This window comes from Trichomycterus rosablanca, chromosome 14, assembly GCF_030014385.1.
Source record: "Trichomycterus rosablanca isolate fTriRos1 chromosome 14, fTriRos1.hap1, whole genome shotgun sequence".
Lineage (NCBI taxonomy): Eukaryota > Metazoa > Chordata > Actinopteri > Siluriformes > Trichomycteridae > Trichomycterus > Trichomycterus rosablanca.
The window spans coordinates 24,175,361-24,195,335 of NC_086001.1; the positions used below are offsets into that span (position 1 = coordinate 24,175,361).

The 19,975-nt window shown below is 40.6% G+C and overlaps 1 pseudogene; it reads right to left on the minus strand.

Moving 5' to 3' along the window:
- Positions 1 to 19,975, minus strand: part of LOC134325914 (zinc finger protein 208-like) — a 202,452-nt pseudogene that overhangs the window by 14,771 nt on the left and 167,706 nt on the right.

Consider the following 19,975-nt stretch of genomic DNA (forward strand, 5'->3'; position numbering starts at 1 on the left):
ACCCAACATCCCTGATCACCACAAGTTTCTATGACCAAGAACCCCCAAGCTCTGCGCCTTTGTCTATATTAATCAAAAGCCTGAGAAAATAAATATGTTTTCAGTCTAGACTTAAACATTGAGACTGTGTCCGAATACCGAACAGAGGCAGGAAGATTATTCCAAAGTTGTGGAGCTTTGTAAGAAAACGCTCTTCCACCAGCTGTGGTCTTTTTAATTTTAGGAACTATAAGTAACCCTGCATCTTGTGAACGAAGTGGACGTGCTGGGTTGTAGTAATTAATAAGCTCACTCAGATACTGTGGAGCCAGACCATGTAGCGCTTTATAGGTTAGTAAAAGTATTTTGTAATCAATGCGGAATTTAACTGGCAGCCAGTGTAGAGATGATAGAACAGGAGTGATATGATCAAATTTTTTAGTTCTAGTTAGCACTCGAGCTGCTGCATTTTGAACTAACTGGAGTTTGTTTATGGATCTACCAGAGCATCCAGTTAGAAGAGCATTACAATAATCTAACCGAGAAGTTATAAACGCATGGATCAGTTTTTCGGCGTCATTAGCAGATAGTATATTTCTTATTTTAGAGATATTACGCAAATGATAGAAAGCAACTCTAGTAATATTATTAATGTGTGTATCAAAGGAGAGATCTGAATCTATTGTGACACCTAAGTTTTTTACATCTGGGCTGGGAGTAACAGAGAACGTGTTTAAGTTTAGCACCAGGTTAGACAACTTGTCTCTTGCAGCTTTAGAGCCAACAAGTAAAACCTCAGTTTTATCTGAATTAAGTAAAAGAAAATTACACGACATCCAGTTTTTTATGTCGTTTACACAATCTTCTATCTTACTGATTGTGTCAGTATCATTTGGTTTGGCTGATATATACAGCTGTGTGTCATCTGCATAGCAGTGAAAGTTTATGCCATGTTTATGAATAATTTCACCTAGTGGAAGCATATAGAGTGTAAATAATAGCGGTCCAAGTACCGACCCCTGTGGAACACCACACTTTACTTTTGTAGTTTCTGAGCATTTATTATTTACATAAACGAATTGAGAGCGGTCAGTCAGATATGATTGAAACCAAGAGAGTGCGAGTCCTTTAACACCTACTGTATTTTCTAGCCTCTCCAGTAAAATGTTATGATCGACCGTATCAAACGCTGCACTAAGATCTAATAGAACAAGAAAAGAGACACATCCATTATCAGAAGACATTAACAACTCGTTAACTACTCTAATTAATGCGGTTTCGGTACTATGGTTGGGTCTAAATCCTGATTGAAATTTTTCATGAATACAATTTTCATTCGAATAAGAACATAGCTGTTTGGAAACGACTTTTTCTAATATCTTTGAGACAAAAGGAAGGTTTGAAATTGGCCTATAATTAGATAAAATATGTGGATCAAGATTAGGTTTTTTTAATCAGGGGTTTAATAACAGCACTTTTAAACAATTTAGGTACATACCCAAGGCTAAGGGATGCATTGATTAATGTAAGCAGGGGCTCTACAATAGCTGGGAGTAAATCTTTAAGTAAACGAGTTGGAACAGGATCGAGTATACACGATGATGACTTCGATGATTTAATCAACACAGTTAGTTCATTTTGGGAGATTGGATTAAAGGAATTTAGTTGGATTAACTCGTTACTATTATCACCAATGCTGCTCGGAGTGAGTCCATACTTAACATTGGCAAGTGACACACTTTGACTCTGAAGTCGTATTTTTTCTATCTTGTCATTAAAGAATTTTAAAAAATCATCGCTGGTACAGTCAGGCGGTATATTAGATTCAGTTTCATTGACGTTTTTAGTTAATTTGGACACTGTCTCAAAAAGGAATCTAGGATTGTTTTTATTTTTCTCTATTAGGGATGAATAATATACAGATTTAGCTTTTATAAGTGCATGTTTATACTCAGTTAGAGCATCTTTCCAAGCAATCTTATACACCTCCAGTGTAGTGTGACGCCACTTGCGTTCTAATTTCCGTGCTGCTTGTTTAAGTGCGCATGTGTGGTCATTGTACCATGGAGCAAGTTTTTTCTCCCTAATCAGTTTAGTTTTGAGTGGGGCTACGTTATCTAAGGTTGTGCGCAGTACGGTCTCTAGGTTTTGAGTTGCCTGATCTAGTTCTTTAGGTTCTGATGCTGATATATTTGGTAATTCTGGTAGGCAGTTTATGAACGCTGCTGCAGTTGCAGATGTAATAGTGCGCTTACATTTAAAACGATTTGGTTGCTGTATATTATTGGACAGGGACACTTCATATATTAGTAGGGAGTGATCAGAGATTAAGTCATTCTGTGGTATAATTTCCAGGTTGTCTATGTTTATACCATAAGTAAGTATTAAATCTAAGGTATGTTTACAGCGGTGAGTGGGTCCCGTTACATTTTGGGTGATGCCTAAGGATTCTAAAATAGAGTCAAACGCAATTTTGAGTGGATTACACTTATCCTCATAATGAATATTAAAGTCACCAACAATTAAAGCTTTCTTAGTTGATAAAACTAATTTAGAAAGAAAATCGGCAAATTCGTTAAGAAATTCTGAGTAAGGACCAGGGGGTCGATAAACAGTAACCAGTTTAAACATACTATTTTTATCAGATGAACATTTATTGGTTATGTCAGAGATAAGAACTTCAAACGAGTTTGTTATGGGAGATGATTTTACAGTAAGACCTATGTCTTTATCATAAATTGCGGCTATTCCTCCACCACGACCGCTAAGACGTGGCTTATGTTCATAACTGTAACCCGGAGGAGATGCTTCATTTAAACCTAGATACTCATCAGGTCTAGCCCAGGTCTCGGTTAAACACAGGGCACTAAGACAATTATCTGTAATTATTTCATTTACAATTACTGTTTTGCATGCAAGTGACCTGATGTTTAGAAGTCCTAACTTTAGTTTAACTTTACTAGGGTTTTCATGATGCTCATTTAGATTAATTTTAATTAAGTTATTATGACATACTTTTTGATTTTGTTTTGGCTTACACCTGCCACGGTAAACAGACCCAGTCTCAATGGTTTGTGACCTAAGGATTCCAGGTGACGTCCGATGGCGACTCGCAGACAGTCGGTTAGGCCTGTTAGTCTGCTGCCTGGTCTTGGCTCTGGATAATGCGCTGGTGTACTGTAAAGTAGAAGCAGATCGTTGGATGCCAGGTTTTCTTGTCCTCAGTGTAGAATGTTAGATATGAGATGTTCTCTCCATTAATTAGCTCACAGTCTTTAAACAGGGTTTCTGGGTTTTCTTTCATAATATTAAGTTTGTATTCCTGTTTGTCCATCTTGGTGGTAAACTTTTTAGGGTAGTCAAAAGAGTGTGGCTTTACTTCTGCTGCTTCTCCAGCCATTTTAATCAAGATATCAGTAGTTTCAATGAAGCTCTCTTACCCCGAGTGTTCACAAAGCAGGAAGATTTCTGTATTTAATCCAAATTGTCTCCTAATTCCTCGTTATTTCCTTCAGGTTTTGTCCTTTTTCCTTGTTGTTGATGTTTCCTCCTGTTATTCCTCTTTGTTGAATAATGATCTTCCTCTTGTAGTTCACTTTGTCTTTTGTGTTGTTCCTCTTGTTCCTCTGTTTCTTTCCTTTTTAGCTTTTTATATTTTGCTGTTGTTTAAAGTTCCTAATTGTTATAACTTAAAATTTTGTTTGTTAAAATTTTTGCAAATGTTTATCTCATTTTAAACACAAAAAAACTGAAATAGTTCAGGAGCTCATCTTAAGCATGACCTCTCTCTCTCACTGCTCTCTCTCTCTCTGTACTCTGTACTGTACCATACTGTACCATACTGTACCTCACTGTACTGTACCACACTGTACTGTACCTCACTGTACTGTACCATACTGTACTGTACCATACTGTACCTCACTGTACTGTACCACACTGTACTGTACCACTGTGACATACTGTACTGTACCATACTGTACTGTACCACACTGTACCATACTGTACCACACTGTACTGTAACATACTGTACTGTACCATACTGTACTGTACCACACTGTACCATACTGTACCACACTGTACTGTACCATACTGTACTGTACCGCACTGTACTGTACCGCACTGTACTGTACTACACTGTACATATTTACTTACAGAAGAAATCATCATCATCATCATCCTCCTCCTTTTGTATTATTTTGTTCTGGATTTCTTCATGTTGTAGATCCACAGGGGTGACGTCTCCCTCTTCTGCTGACTGCATTATTAAAGATCTAATAGACAGATGGATAGATGGATGTATTGTATTCCTCATTAAAGGGAAAGTCACGAAAAGTCTTTCAGACTGTTTTACCTGCCTGTTGTTTAAGCTGTGAGGATGTAAACAGGGTGAAAATGTTAAAACTATTGTGGCACCGGGCAGCATCAGACAGAAAAGATCTCTAATATGACTGCTGCTATATAAGCCTACATTGTTACTTCTATAGCACAATATGTTGTACATGCTTTAGTTCTGGCTCTACATTTCCTCAGTACCTTGTACTGACCCACACTACATCTCTCTTTTACAGCTTAAGAAATGCTTCTTGTATTTATTGTAAGTCACTGTATTTATTACACTGTTGTTTAACTGCACTGTGTTTATTCTATTGTTCAGTGCTGCACCCTGGTCCTGGTCCCGGAGGAACGTTATTTCGTTTCTAAATGTACTTGTATTGAGCTGAAATGACAATAAAGATTCATTTAGCTGGATCTGTTCAAATGAATCGGTTCATCAGTACTGAATCATGTGTGATGCTAACAGTTAGCGGAGCCGCTAGCAGTTTGTGTGTTTAAATGAGAAGAATTAAATCTCCTCAAATCCTCACAGTGATGTTTTATTATGAACTCTAGTTTACTAATAACCTGAATCTACTTAATAATTAAAGTGTAACAAACAGTAAGGAGAGTAGCTATTGGCTGTCCTAAAAAGTTGCAGAATGATGTCATCGCATAATCTGCATAAGAGTTATAGCACATCTAAACTTTTTTTTTTAATCAACACAATATACAAAACAAGGTGGGGAAACAATAAAGAATATAACAAACATATTATAAATAGAATGAAAAGCGGTGGATATCACAAGTAATCGTACCGTAAAACAGGGTTTAAATGAGCACTAAAACAACCGGCAAAGTAAAAACACAAGTTTAGTAATTAGTGCAAAATGGAGAAAGCTTTAAAAAAACGCGAAAGAACGAATGATGAAATACATAAGACTGCACAACTTGTGTGGTGGTCGGAGTGAGTAACAGCGGGACCAACATACAGAAAAGGTTCAGAGCTTTTACTTCATCAGAGAGCTTCAGTATGTCCTGCTGGTGTATTTTACAAAGTGGTGCAGCAGCGACATCTAGAGTTTACATGCGGTACCGCTCAGAAATATACAGGACCATCGCTCTGTTAATGACAGTGCTGCTGGGTCCTAGTGCCGTATTGTTCATCTTAAAATAAATGCTAATCACAACCACCGGGAGAAATAAAAACATTAGTTTAGCATTACGTGCAAAATGGAGGAAGCTTTAAAAAACACATACAAAGGCGTGTGAGAAATACATGTGAGAAACAGCATGTCCAAAATGCAAAAAAGTGAGTTCAGGGTGCCGCTTTGAGTAGAGACTATCGGCCTCGTCTCAAATGACGCCTACTCCCTATTTAGGGCACTACTTTAAAATAAACAAATTCATGTAAAAACATTCACCTTAAATACAGATTTATTGTTGGATAAAGACTTCACCACCTTAATTGAATTTTAATTCAATTTAAATCATTTAGCAAGAGAAATAACTCACATCAGCATTTTATAAAGGCTTTCACAAAGCATAAACAAATTGAGACGCGCCCTAGAGCAGCTGAGGTAAACACTACAGACTCCTCTATACTACCTGATTACAATTTTACCTCACTCACTTTTAATTACTTCATTATATAATTAAAGTATACTGTAAAAATATAAACATTTATAACCAGAACATATAAAACATAACATACAAAGACTTCCATTCAATATTTTATTATCTCCAAATGAATACTGTGTTTTTAATTCATCCTAATCGTGGATGCTTCGGCATTTTGTGACTTTTATTCACACTCATCTTATACACCGATCAGTCATAACATTCTGTCCATTTTATCAGCTCCACTTACCATATAGAAGCACTTTGTAGTTCTACAATTACTGACTGTAGTTCATCTGTTTCTCTACATGCTTTGTTAGCCCCCTTTCACCCTGTTCTTCAATGATCAGGACCCCCACAGGACCACTACAGATCAGGTATTATTTAGGTGGTGGATCATTCTCAGTACTGCAGTGACACTGACGTGGTGGTGGTGTGTTAGTGTGTGTTGTGCTGGTATGAGTGGATCAGACACAGCAGCGCTGCTGGAGTTTTTAAATACCGTGTCCACTCACTGTCCACTCTATTAGACACTCCTACCTAGTTGGTCCATCTGGTAGATGTAAAGTCAGAGTCGATCGCTCATCTATTGCTGCTGTTTGAGTTGATCATCATCTAGACCTTCATCAGTGGTCACAGGACGCTGCCCACAGGGTGCTGTTGGCTGGATATTTCTGGTTGGTGGACAATTCTCAGTCCAGCAGTGATGGTGAGGTGTTTAAAAACTCCAGCAGGGCTAGACACGCCTTGCTATTGAAGTGGAAGGTAAACCCACACTCCTGCAAGAATGGAAATAGTAAGTAAGTAAAATGTATTTATAAAGCTATAAAACTACTTCCACTGACCAAAGTACACAGATCTCACACTTGTCAGAGACAACGTTTGAAGCCCAGGTCAATAGGACCTGCTAGTTAGAGAAGGCTCACTTGTTTGTTAGTTAGTTACAGTCTAAAAGCGGGTGTGTACATAATTCTACACTGACCACATTTAAGCAGCTGAAACAGACTTTAATAATCCACATCTAAGAGGTTTTGTGGGTTCTTATACAGTGCCTAGCAAAAGTATTCGGCCCCCTTGAACTTTTCAACCTTTTGCCACATTTCAGGCTTCAAACATAACGATATGAAATTGTAATTTTTTGTGAAGAATCAACAACAAGTGGGACACAATCGTGAAGTGGAACGAAATTTATTGAATATTTTTGAAACTTTTTTTAGAAATAAAAAACTGAAAAGTGGGGCGTGCAATATTATTGGGCCCCCTTGCGTTAATATTTTGTAGCGCCACCTTTTGCTGCGATTGCAGCTGCAAGTCGCTTGGGGTATGTCTCTATCAGTTTTGCACATCGAGAGACTGAAATTTTTGCCCATTCTTCCTTGCAAAACAGTTCGAGCTCAGTGAGGTTGGATGGAGAGCGTTTGTGAACAGCAGTTTTCAGCTCTTTCCACAGATTCTCGATGGGATTCAGGTCTGGACTTTGACTTGGCCATTTTAACACCTGGATACGTTTATTTGTGAACCATTCCATTGTAGATTTTGCTTTATGTTTTGGATCATTGTCTTGTTGGAAGATAAATCTCCGTCCCAGTCTTAGGTCTTTTGCAGACTCCAACAGGTTTTCTTCCAGAATGGTCCTGTATTTGGCTCCATCCATCTTCCCATCAATTTTAACCATCTTCCCTGTCCCTGCTGAAGAAAAGCAGGCCCAAACCATGATGCTGCCACCACCATGTTTGACAGTGGGGATGGTGTGTTCAGGGTGATGAGCTGTGTTGCTTTTACGCCAAACATAACGTTTTGCATTGTGGCCAAAAAGTTCGATTTTGGTTTCATCTGACCAGAGCACCTTCTTCCACATGTTTGGTGTGTCTCCCAGGTGACTTTTTATAGATATCTTTGAGAAATGGCTTTCTTCTTGCCACTCTTCCATAAAGGCCAGATTTGTGCAGTGTACGACTGATTGTGTCCTATGGACAGAGTCTCCCACCTCAGCTGTAGATCTCTGCAGTTCATTCAGAGTGATCATGGGCCTCTTGGCTGCATCTCTGATCAGTCTTCTCCTTGTTTGAGCTGAAAGTTTAGAGGGACGGCCGGGTCTTGGTAGATTTGCAGTGGTCTGATACTCCTTCCATTTCAATATGATCGCTTGCACAGTGCTCCTTGAGATGTTTAAAGCTTGGGAAATCTTTTTGTATCCAAATCCGGCTTTAAACTTCTCCACAACAGTATCTCGGACCTGCCTGGTGTGTTCCTTGGTCTTCATGATGCTCTCTGCGCTTTAAACAGAACTCTGAGACTGTCACAGAGCAGGTGCATTTATACGGAGACTTGATTACACACAGGTGGATTCTATTTATCACCATCAGTCATTTAGGTCAACATTGGATCATTCAGAGATCTTCACTGAACTTCTGGAGTGAGTTTGCTGCACTGAAAGTAAAGGGGTTGAATAATATTGCACGCCCCACTTTTCAGTTTTTTATTTCTAAAAAAAGTTTAAAATATCCAATAAATTTCGTTCCACTTCACGATTGTGTCGCACTTCTTGTTGATTCTTCACAAAAAATTACAATTTCATATCTTTGTTTGAAGCCTGAAATGTGGCAAAAGGTTGAAAAGTTCAAGGGGGCCGAATACTTTTGCTAGGCACTGTATGTGTGAACTATCCAGTGATAGCTCAGTGGTTAAGGTACTGGACTAGTAAACAAAAGGTTGCCGGTTCAAGCCCCGCCCCCACCACTGTTGGGTCCCTGAGCAAGGCCCTTAACCCTCAATTGCTCATCGTGTTCAGCTCATTTGTGTAAGTCGCTTTGGATAAAAGCGTCTGCTGAAAATGTAAAATATCTAAACTATATATTTCTTAAAGTTCCAGACTGAGCTTAATGCTGCCAACCAGTGACTGGAGCAGATACGACTCAGGTCCTGCACACAGTAAGTAGTGCTGATACACAGTACCAGCCTGCACACCAGAGGAGCTCCAAACATCAAGTTTTCACTCATTAAATCATGTTGTGAACTTTGTGTATTCATATAGAAATAAAGCATATTTCTATATGAAGAGCATCTGTTTCCAGATAATATACACTGAGGTGTAAAGCATAATGGAAAGGTTCATCTGGGCACAAGTTTGTTGTAGAGATACGTTTCGTCACTCAATCCGAATGATGAACTGATTCAACTTTGTGGATTTGTGTACCTGGATTATTGAGCATGCATCAACACATAATGGAGTGGGTTCAGTAATTGTGTAGTAGTTTAAAAGTGACAGTAGGTCTGTGTCTATTTCTGTTACTTATTCTGAATTGTGTTTGTTTGTAAACTGTGAATTAGTTCTTAATCTGGTCGTGATGTTAGTGAATTAAACCTACATCTCTCTGATGGTCTGACCGATGAGCTGTCTGTTCTGACATGCTGCTTAAGCCTGGTTAGCTCAGTCGGTAGAGCATGAGAATCTTAATCTCAGGGTTGTGGGTTCGAGCCCCACGTTGGGCGGGTATCTTCATTTAACATCTACGGAAACCACCTTGGACCTTCTTCCACCTTGGACAGCCGGTCTCTGGTGACTGATCAGGTGGATATTTGTCAAGTCAAGTCAACTTTATTTATATAGCGCTTTTTACAATATACATTGTCTCAAAGCAACTTTACAAAATCCAGGACCAACAGATACAAAAACCCCTGTTGAGCAAGCCGAGGGCGACTGTGGCAAGGAAAAACTCCCTGAAAATTACAGGAAGAAACCTTGAGAGGAACCAGACTCAGCAGGGCCCATCCTTCTTGGGTGGCCTGGAGGATACTTTAAATAAATACACGATTTACACAAATCATACAAACACAGAATTGAATGATCTAAAAGTCATAACTGGTAATAAATAGATAAATAAACAATTAAATAATAATAGAGTTGTTATCCACTCTAGTCTTCAATAAAGTCTGTAGTGATTTCTTGTCGTTGCAATTACTCCAGACCCGTCACATCTGACAGGAGCAGCATCGTTGTCCCGGCAGTCTCGACTTTAATCCTTAACCTCGGCGGGTAAACAGATTTCCATCAGAATATTTGTGCTTGTAGGACTGTTGTTTACTGGATGTTTTCAGTTACTTATTTCCACTATTCTGTGGGACTACACGTTGTTGTGTCTCATATCCGTTTCATCAACAGGCAGGTTGTGCAATAAAAGACACTCGTCCCTGGGTGGGTTCGAACCACCAACCTTTTGGTTAACAGCCGAACGAGCTAACCGATTGCGCCACAGAGACATACATATAGTTGTTTCATTTGACGGTACACACAAGTCACATGACTTGCTAGCTTTAAGTCAGGCTAATAAACAGTATAATACTCGGTGTTTCCAGCTTAGCTATATTTAGTGAGTTTTCAGACCCTCTAGTGACTTTTTCTGGTGTTACTGGAGACTTTTGGAGACTCGGATGTGAGAGCACATATCGTTCTGCAGTTACTGTCCTCACCGAGCAGCGGGTGCTGCTGTTGTTCTGTTGATTTATTTTACCCAATACCATCAATTTGTCCTACCGAGCATGTGCACATCTGTGTTTGATTCCTTGAGTGGAACGCCTGTAATTCTGTGCTACCTTTGCCTAATTTATTTCAGCGATTAGTAATGTGTGGTTTTAGTTTTATTCCTTTAGAAGTGTAAAGTTTAAGTGTATGTAATGCCGTTATCATGTGACTTATTTTGTATTCTATTTCAGAACTATGCAAGGTGCTCAAATTAGCTATACGTGATTGCATACAGTTGAATAACAGTTGTTTATCTAATGCTATGTGTTAACGTTTTATTTAACCACGTTTATACATGCGTTCAGTGATACATCTAGGAAAGCCAATCATTTTTAAATAACCATCTTCGACCTTAACATTACAACAACACAAAATGTATTCGGTTATTTCTCAGTTTTGTGCTTTCTTAGCAGTTCAGCTGGTACAGTAAAGTTTGTGTCTAATAAAGTTCATTACTGGGTGAATATGTTGAGCATTTATTATGTTAGCTTGTACTTAGCTGTTTGTATATGTAAAACTATTTTTGTTGCTTTTCCCTCGTCAGTTCTGTTCTAATGATTTGTTCCTTATTCCATGTTTTTGTAGCTATAGATAAGATCTGTGTGATCTATAGTTTTCTCACTGGGATCTTATCCAACAGGGTATAATAAATCACAGAGGCAAAACCTTAGAAGATATTTCTCATAGAGGGTTAGCATATTATTTACTACATGCCTGAGATACAGTGTATCACAAAAGTGAGTACACCCCTCACATTTCTGCAAATATTTCATTATATCTTTTCATGGGACAACACTATAGACATGAAATTTGGATATAACTTAGAGTAGTCAGTGTACAGCTTGTATAGCAGTGTAGATTTACTGTCTTCTGAAAATAACTCAACACACAGCCATTAATGTCTAAATAGCTGGCAACATAAGTGAGTACACCCCACAGTGAACATGTCCAAATTGTGCCCAAATGTGTCATTGTCCCTCCCTGGTGTCATGTGTCAAGGTCCCAGGTGTAAATGGGGAGCAGGGCTGTTAAATTTGTTGTTTTGGGTACAATTCTCTCATACTGGCCACTGGATATTCAACATGGCACCTCATGGCAAAGAACTCTCTGAGGATGTGAGAAATAGAATTGTTGCTCTCCACAAAGATGGCCTAGGCTATAAGAAGATTGCTAACACCCTGAAACTGAGCTACAGCATGGTGGCCAAGGTCATACAGTGGTTTTCCAGGACAGGTTCCACTCGGAACAGGCTTCGCCAGGGTCGACCAAAGAAGTTGAGTCCACGTGTTCGGCGTCATATCCAGAGGTTGGCTTTAAAAAATAGACACATGAGTGCTGCCAGCATTGCTGCAGAGGTTGAAGACGTGGGAGGTCAGCCTGTCAGTGCTCAGACCATACGCCGCACACTGCATCAACTCGGTCTGCATGGTCGTCATCCCAGAAGGAAGCTGACGCACAAGAAAGCCCGCAAACAGTTTGCTGAAGACAAGCAGTCCAAGAACATGGATTACTGGAATGCCCTGTGGTCTGACGAGACCAAGATAAACTTGTTTGGCTCAGATGGTGTCCAGCATGTGAGCCGGCGCCCTGGTGAGAAGTACCAAGACAACTGTATCTTGCCTACAGTCAAGCATGGTGGTGGTAGCATCATGGTCTTGGGCTGCATGAGTGTTGCTGGCACTGGGGAGCTGCAGTTCATTGAGGGAAACATGAATTCCAACATGTACTGTGACATTCTGAAACAAAGCATGATCCCCTCCCTTCGAAAACTGGGCCTCATGGCAGTTTTCCCACAGGATAACGACCCCAAACACAACCTCCAAGATGACAACTGCCTTGCTGAGGAAGCTGAAGGTTAAGGTGATGGACTAAACCCAATTGAGCACCTGTGGCGCATCCTCAAGTGGAAGGTGGAGGAGTTCAAGGTGTCTAACATCCACCAGCTCCGTGATGTCATCATGGAGGAGTGGAAGAGGATTCCATTAGCAACCTGTGCAGCTCTGGTGAATTCCATGCCCAGGAGGGTTAAGGCAGTGCTGGATAATAATGGTGGTCACACAAAATATTGACACTTTGGGCACAATTTGGACATGTTCACTGTGGGGTGTACTCACTTATGTTGCCAGCCATTTAGACATTAATGGCTGTGTGTTGAGTTATTTTCAGAAGACAGTAAATCTACACTGCTATACAAGTTGTACACTGACTACTCTAAGTTATATCCAAGTTTTATTTCTATAGTGTTGTCCCATGAAAAGATATAATAAAATATTTGCAGAAATGTGAGGGGTGTACTCACTTTTGTGATACACTGTACATGTAAACATACTACATGTTTACTATATGTCTGAGATACAGATCAATGGATCTATTGAGATGTGCTACCTAAAGTTTATAATAATATATAGACCTTTCCACATGTGCTAACCCTTATGCAAATTAGGCGATGGCGTCATTTTTCCTAACTGAGGAGTTGCCAGCACTGGCAGTGACCCATAGTATCCTCAGTGCAGGACTATCAGCCAATCACACAAATACCACAGAAACAACCAAAGAAGTACAAACACAAGTTTAGTAATTAGTGCAAAATGGAGAAACTGTAAACATGAAACATGAGGAACAGCGAGACCAAAATACAGAAAAGGTTCAGAGCTTTTGCTTCATCAGATAGTTCACTTCATTAGTCGTCCACTTGAGATTTTTGTTTACATAAATAATGCCTGAAATTTTACTAACTAACCTAAATAATTTTAAGCTTTTAATGACTTATTTAGAAAGGCTGAACGATGGACGTCTATAAATAGTCGCGTCTTTCTGCTCATACTGAGTTTTACTGTGGGTCACTGCATGTAGGAGACACATGGAGCGCAGTATGGTAGGTGAAATATAGGGCACTAGGACCCAGCAGCACTACAATGAACAGAGTGACAGTGGGATCTAGCGGTATTGGGTATGGCGTCACATCAATGTCAAAACAAGCGCGCGCAACTTTTAACCTTTCGCGCGTGTAAATATCCCTCTCGCGAGCACAAAAAGAGGAATCGCGTGCGCACTGATCTTAAAATCGCTCTCAAATGTTGTTTTTCTGCTCGATTTCATTGTTGTGTGCGCGCGCGAAAGCAAATTGTGCTTGGCTGCGCGCGAGAAGTTTTTGTGCTCCAGTTTTGAAAGGGGCGGTTTTGACAGTTTGGGAGCGGAGTCAGGGTTCTCGTAGCCGGCTCTTTCGGCTCCCAAGTGGCTCCTTAGATTTTTTTTTTTTTTGTTGCTTAAATTAATTTATTACCAAATTACATGTAAAATGAATTACTAATGTAAAAAAACATTGTATCAAATGTTTATTATTTAAATTGCTTTATTTATATACTCAACATGGAACAGGGTGCTCCAACAATAAATTCTAAAGTGTCCTGTGACCCAGATGAAGGTCTAGAAGATGATCGACTCAAACAGCAGCAATAGATGAGTGAAGGTGGACCAACTAGTTAGGAGTGTCTAATAGAGTGGACAGTGAGTGGACACGGTATTTAACTCCACTCATACCAGCACAACACACACTAACACACCACCACCATGTCAGTGTCACTGCAGTGCTGAGAATGATCCACCACCTAAATAATACCTGCTCTGTGGTGGTCCTGATTATTAAGAACAGAAAGGAGGCTAACAGAGTATAGAGAGAAACAGATGAACTACAGTCTGTAATTGTAGAACTGATAAAATAATCAAAGAGTGTAGATATAAAAGGTATGTTTACATAATAAAAAAGCTTTTGTTGGTTTTTTATGCTTTTGTTTAAACAGAGAAATAGAGTATAAACTATAATATATATTTACAATATTTAAATGTACACGTTATTTAAAAAAATTGCAGATAAAGACGAGTGTTTAGCTTGCTTTGTCAAGTGGTCCAATCTGATGGTTCACATGCAGGCAAAACACAGTACACAGAAATGGACATAGTGATCACTGTGTCGAGCAACTTGCTCTTTTACCCGTCAAATGCAGCGTTCAACATGAACCCTGAGAATGTTCCGATCCACCTCGATCTTGTGTTTGAAAACGCAAACTCTACATATTCACCGCTATACGACATGTTGTGTTTAAAACTTTGCCGGGGTTCTCACACACCAGAATCTAACCTGCCCGACTAAGGCTAAACGGAAACACGTCACAGAGCTTGTGTGCATAGAGCCAATAGCATTCGCTGATAGAGCCGGCCCTGACTCCGCCCCCAAACTGTCAAAACCACCCCTTTCAAAACTCGAGCGCAAAAACTGCTCTCGCGCAGAAAGAGCAGCCGAGCACAATTTGCTTTCGCACGCGTGCAGCCGAGCACAATTTGCTTTTGCGCGCGCGCACAACAGTGAAATCGAGCAGAAAAACAACATTCGAGAGCGATTTTATGATCAGTGCGCACGCGATTCCTCTTTTTGTGCTCGCGAGAGGTATATTTACACACGCGAAATGTTAAAAGTTGCGTGCGCTAGTTTTGACATTGATGTGGCGCCATATACACGGACCTTAAATAGATCATGATGGACTGTATAAACGCTTTAACATAGGTAACGATGTGGGTTGACAGGATGTTATACGTGTTGCACAGGGGCGTAACTACAGCTGGGGCGGGGGTGTATGGGGCAGGCGCACCAGGGCGCTGAGCACTGAGGATGAACTAGTCCCTAATAGGTGAGCTACATCACTAGTGTGGAAGTTTTTCAGATACAGAAGGTCAGACTCCAAACAAATGACTGTAATTTGCAAAACGTGCAAAAATACGATGACGACAAACAGTGGCAACATCACATTTACTTCAGCACCTAAAGCAAAAGCACCCGCGTGGGTACAAGGAGTGTCGATCACTGCTAATTTTTAAGTCATCAACCGTTAGAGTATTAATCGAATTTTATTGAACAAACCTCCCATTGATAACAGTATATTCTTAAAAAAAAAAAAAAATCACTGTTCCAAATTATTTTGCACAACAGAGTTTCAAAACATTTTATAGGTTGTAAAGAACTGAAAACGGTCATTTGTTGAATTGGCAGCATTCACTGAAATCAAAAGATATTTCAATCAAAAACATCCTAACAGACCAAGTTACATGTTAACACAGGACCCCTTCTTTCATATCACCTTCACAATTCTTGCATCCATTGAACTTGTGAGTTTTGGAGAGTTTCTGCTTGAATTATGTTAGAATAGCCTCCCAGAGCTGCTGTTTTGATGTGAACTGCCTCCCACCCTCATAGATCTTTTGCTTGAGTATACTCCAAAGGTTCTCAATAGGGTTAAGGTCAGGGAGAATGGTGGCCACACCACGAGTTTCTCTCCTTTTATGCCCATAGCAGCCAATGACACAGAGGTAATCTTTGCAGCATGAGATTTGTCATGCATGAAGATGATTTTGCTGCAGAAGGCACAGTTCTTCTTTTTGTACCATGGAACAAAGTGGTCAGTCAGAAACTCTATATACTTTGCCACGGTAATTTTCACACCTTCAGGAACCCTAAAGGCCCAAAACATGACTCCTTCACCTCCTTGCTGACATCGCAGCCTTGTTGGGACATGGTGACCATCCACTATTCCATCCATCTGGACTATCCAGGGTTGCACGGTACTCATCATGTATGTCTGGGCCCACTGCAACCGTTTCTGCTTGTGAGCACTGGTTAGGGGTGGCCGAATAGTAGGTTTATGCACAACTGCAAGCCTCTGGAGGATCCTACACCTTGAGGTTCGCTGAACTCCAGAGGCACCAGCAGCTTCAAATACCTGTTTGCTGGTTTGTAATGGCATTTTAGCATCCTCTCTCTTAATCCGATGAATTTGTCTGGCAGAAACCTTCCTCATTCTGCCTTTATCTGCACAAACCCGTCTGTGCTCTGAATCAGCCACTAATCTCTTCACAGTATGAAGATCAGGCTTAAGTTTTCATGAAATATCAAATGTTTTCATACCTTGTCCAAGGCATTGCACTATTTGACGCTTTTCGGCAGCAGAGAGATCCTTTTTCTTTCCCATATTGCTTGAAACCTGTGGCCTGCTTAATAATGTGGAACGTCCTTCTTAAGTAGTTTTCCTTTAAATGGCAAACTAATTATCACAGGTGTCTGAGATTGATTTCAGTGATCCAAAGAGCCATGAGACACAATACCATCCATGAGTTCAATTGAGAAACAAAACATTTAATCTTTATGACACTTAAATCCAATTTGCATAATAATTTGGAATGCGGTGTACTTTAAGTTTACATTATATCGTATATATACTGTATATATACAGTGTATCACAAAAGTGAGTACACCTCTCACATTTCTGCAGATATTTAAGTATATCTTTTCATGGGACAACACTGACAAAATGACACTTTGACACAATGAAAAGTAGTCTGTGTGCAGCTTATATAACAGTGTAAATTTATTCTTCCCTCAAAATAACTCAATATACAGCCATTAATGTCTAAACCACCGGCAACAAAAGTGAGTACACCCCTAAGAGACTACACCCCTAAATGTCCAAATTGAGCACTGCTTGTCATTTTCCCTCCAAAATGTCATGTGATTTGTTAGTGTTACTAGGTCTCAGGTGTGCATAGGGAGCAGGTGTGTTCAATTTAGTAGTACACTCTCTCATACTGGTCACTGAAAGTTCCAACATGGCACCTCATGGCAAAGAACTCTCTGAGGATCTTAAAAGATGAATTGTTGCGCTACATGAAGATGGCCAAGGCTACAAGAAGATTGCCAACACCCTGAAACTGAGCTGCAGCACAGTGGCCAAGATCATCCAGCGTTTTAAAAGAGCAGGGTCCACTCAGAACAGACCTCGCGTTGGTTGTCCAAAGAAGCTGAGTGCACGTGCTCAGCGTCACATCCAACTGCTGTCTTTGAAAGATAGGCGCAGGAGTGCTGTCAGCATTGCTGCAGAGATTGAAAAGGTGGGGGGTCAGCCTGTCAGTGCTCAGACCATACGCTGCACACTACATCAAATTGGTCTGCATGGCTGTCACCCCAGAAGGAAGCCTCTTCTGAAGTCTCTACACAAGAAAGCCCGCAAACAGTTTGCTGAAGACATGTCAACAAAGGACATGGATTACTGGAACCATGTCCTATGGTCTGATGAGACCAAGATTAATTTGTTTGGTTCAGATGGTCTCAAGCATGTGTGGCGGCAATCAGGTGAGGAGTACAAAGATAAGTGTGTCATGCCTACAGTCAAGCATGGTGGTGGGAATGCCATGGTCTGGGGCTGCATGAGTGCAGCAGGTGTTGGGGAGTTACATTTCATTGAGGGACACATGAACTCCAATATGTACTGTGAAATACTGAAGCAGAGCATGATCCCCTCCCTCCGGAAACTGGGTCGCAGGGCAGTGTTCCAGCATGATAATGACCCCAAACACACCTCTAAGACGACCACTGCTTTATTGAAGAGGCTGAGGGTAAAGGTGATGGACTGGCCAAGCATGTCTCCAGACCTAAACCCAATAGAACATCTTTGGGGCATCCTCAAGCGGAAGGTGGAGGAGCGCAAAGTCTCGAATATCCGCCAGCTCCGTGATGTCGTCATGGAGGAGTGGAAAAGCATTCCAGTGGCAACCTGTGAAGCTCTGGTAAACTCTATGCCCAGGAGAGTTAAGGCAGTTCTGGGAAATAATGGTGGCCACACAAAATATTGACACTTCAGGAACTTTCACCAAGGGGTGTACTCACTTTTGTTGCCGGTGGTTTAGACATTAATGGCTGTATATTGAGTTATTTTGAGGGAAGAATAAATTTACACTGTTATATAAGCTGCACACAGACTACTTTTAATTGTGTCAAAGTGTCATTTTGTCAGTGTTGTCCCATGAAAAGATATACTTAAATATCTGCAGAAATGTGAGGGGTGTACTCACTTTTGTGATACACTGTATATGGGAATATGAGTTTTTTAACCATATCGCTCAGCCCTACTGGAAGTGATGCTTAATTTAATGGACATTTAGTAACATTTGTACCTTCTGTACCTAACATTTGTACCTTGTCTGCAGAACAAAAGTGTTGTTATGTATCGCGAGTGAATATCGTTATCGCAAAGATATTGTGATATTTTTTAAAGGCCATATCGCCCACCCCTAGTGTTGTGTGCATACTGCACACTTCAGTACTGAAAGCGCTGCGTACTTCCTCCAATCTAGTACAGACTCTGTTAGTATGCGATTCTGGATGCAGCTAATGTTTCTCTCCAGTGTGAATGCCCTGGTGTCTTTTAAGAGCACTCTTTGTATTAAAGCTTCTCCCACATTGTGAGCACTGATACGGTTTCTCTCCACTGTGAATGTGCTGGTGTATTTTGAGCTCACTCTGTCTAGTAAAACTCTTTTCACATTGTGAGCACTGATACGGTTTCTCTCCAGTGTGAATGCGCTGGTGGATTTTGATATGACTCTTTTGATTAAAACTCTTCCCACACTGTGAGCACTGATATGGTTTCTCTCCAGTGTGAATGCGCTGGTGGATTTTGAGATGACTCAGTTGAATAAAACTCTTCCCACACTGTAGGCACTGATACGGTTTCTCTCCAGTGTGAATGCGCTGGTGTATTTTAACCTCCCTCTTTGTATTAAAACTCTTTCCACACTGTGAGCAGTGATATGGTTTCTCTCCGGTGTGAATGCGCTGGTGGGTTATGAGATCACTCTTTGTATTAAAACCCCTACCACACTGTGAGCACTGATATGGTTTCTCTCCAGTGTGAATGCGCTTGTGTGTTTTGAGAGCACTCTGTTGATTAAAACTTTTTCCACACTGTGAGCACTGATACGGTTTCTCTCCAGTGTGAATGTGCTGGTGTTTTTTCAGATCACTCTTTGTATTAAAACCCTTCCCACACTGTGAGCACTGATACGGTTTCTCTCCACTGTGAATGCGCTGGTGTGTTTTGAGATGACCCTGTTGATTAAAACTCTTCCCACACTGTGAACACTGATACGGTTTCTGTCCACTGTGAATGCGCTGGTGTATTTTGAGCTCACTCTTTGTGTTAAAACTCTTTCCACACTGTGAGCACCGATATGGTTTCTCTCCAGTGTGAATGCGCTGGTGTATTTTGAGCTTACTCTGTGCATTAAAACTCTTCCTACACTGTGAGCAGGAATACGGTTTTTCTCCAGTGTGAATGCGCTGGTGTTTTTTGAGATCACTCTGTGTAATAAAACTCTTCCCACACTGTGAGCACTGATACGGTTTCTCTCCAGTGTGAATGCGCTGGTGTATTTTGAGAAAACTCGGGAACCTGAAGCTCTTCCCACACTGTGAGCAGATGTTTCCTTCTTCCTGTGTGGGACTGAGAGAGGTGTTAATGCTGACAGTACCAGAGGACGTTTGCTGATTACTGGAGCTTCTGGTGGGCGTCAGATCCTCATGTTCAGTCTTAATCTTCACCAGAGTCTCATATTTATCATGGTTGCAGCTCTTGATGTGATTGTGGAGGTGATTTTGGGTTGTAGAGGAACGTGGACACGATGAGCAGCAGAAATCCTTGTTCAGTTCTGAAGCAG